Genomic DNA, 1,686 nt, shown 5'->3' with positions numbered 1-1,686 from the left:
TGGAGGGATGGATGGAGGGATGGAGGGATGGAGGGATGGAGGGATGGATGGAGGGAGGGAGGGATGGAGGGATGGAGGGAAGGAGGGAGGGCGAGCGCTAGCAGCCGCCTCCTCCTCCTTTGCAGCCTGAGCCCGGACTGTTTCTCTCTGCTGCTTTCCTCCTTCACAGCTCCCTCTGCCTGTCTCCCCACGAACACCGCGGGCCCTCCGCCGGGCCTTGCTGCCATGCAGCAGCCCGCCGGCCTCATCCTGCATCTCCTCTGCCCCCCAAATCCCACCTTTGGCCCCACCAGTCAAGCCCCTGCCCCTGGCAGGCTCCCGGCTGGGATCACCCCAGAGCATCTCCCCAGGGGGGGGCCAGCCGGCGTGGGGTGTGTGGCCGAGCCTGGGCACCTGCACTGCTCCTTCCCCATCCTAGGCTGGACCCACAGTTGCAAGGACGCCGGCTTGGTCCTGAAACAGTCCCTGAGCACCCCAGCTTGGTCCTGTTCGGGTCCCCGAGCAACCTGGCTTGGTCCCTGGCTTGGTCCCCAGCTGGTCCCCAAGCACCCCGGCTTTGTCCCTGGCTTGGTCCTGATCTGGTCCCCGATCACCCTGGCTTAATCCCTGGCTTGGTCCTGATCCAGTCCCCGAGCACCTCCGCTTGGGCCCCAGCGCCGAAGGCATCCAGGACCGACGTGTTTTCTTGTCTGTGATGTGGACACGGGGGAAGACGTCAGCGTTGGGCCAGGATGCCGCCAGCCTGGGGGTGAATGGTTGTCCCCATCCCTGAGTAGCCCCAGGTTTTTGGGGTGCAACCGCTCCTCCTCTCCTAAAAACACAAGCACGCGTGCTCAGGCCCATCCCACCCCAGAAGCGCTGCACCCAGCTGCCGTGGTGGGTGCCCTCCTCCCTCCCGCCCTCCCTTGGCAGCGCCGCCCTGGGGAGCAGAGGGCGAAGGCTCGAGCCCGGGTGCCTTCGCAGAGCTTTCAGGCTCAGCATCAATAATAGATGCACTTTCAGAGGGGTATTAATAAAGGCCTCATGCATCATGCATGGCCAGCGGCGCGGAGGAAAGCAGGGCTGTTTACTGCCTGGCAAGAGCTGCCATCCTGCGGAGAGGTGCCCAAAAGGTGCTTCTTCCTGAAGGAAACCTGGGTGCTGAGGTCCTTATTAACGATACCTGGGGTGGCCCCCAAGAGAAAGGGTTTTTCCTGGTGCCTGGGGTCATCTGCATCCTACAGAGTGGTCCTCGCTCGGGATCAGGCTCTCACACGCGAGGGATGGTTCGGCTGCTGGGTCCAGCGGTGCTTGGGGCTGGTTGGTGCCCACCCGAGGAGCACGAGCATCCTTGGGTGCCACCAGACGTGTGAGCTCGTAGGGAAACGTCCGAGGGGACATTTAGGATTTCCCCCTCAACCAGGTTTCCTTCTGGCCCCTTCCCCATCCCATCCCTGCTAGCAGTCCTCAGGGACCCCACGTCCCCTGCCCAGCTTCCCACCCCATCTCCATGGGGTCCTCCCACCCCATGGCCACCCCGTGGCCAGCTTGGTGCCGGGCAGTGGATTTTGCCGGGATAATGGTATCACTGGGGTTTAGCCCCAGGATGCTCCAGCCCACGTGTCAGCAAAGGGCTGGGGGACATGAGGGGACCTGGGGAAGGAGACCTCCCTCCTCCATAACACAATTTGGGGGGGGGGGGGGAGA

The sequence above is a fragment of the Pygoscelis adeliae genome, unplaced genomic scaffold (assembly GCF_000699105.1).
Source record: "Pygoscelis adeliae isolate BGI_AS28 unplaced genomic scaffold, ASM69910v1 Scaffold273, whole genome shotgun sequence".
In the NCBI taxonomy this organism is placed as follows: domain Eukaryota; kingdom Metazoa; phylum Chordata; class Aves; order Sphenisciformes; family Spheniscidae; genus Pygoscelis; species Pygoscelis adeliae.
Note: the sequence above shows the minus strand (reverse complement) of the source record.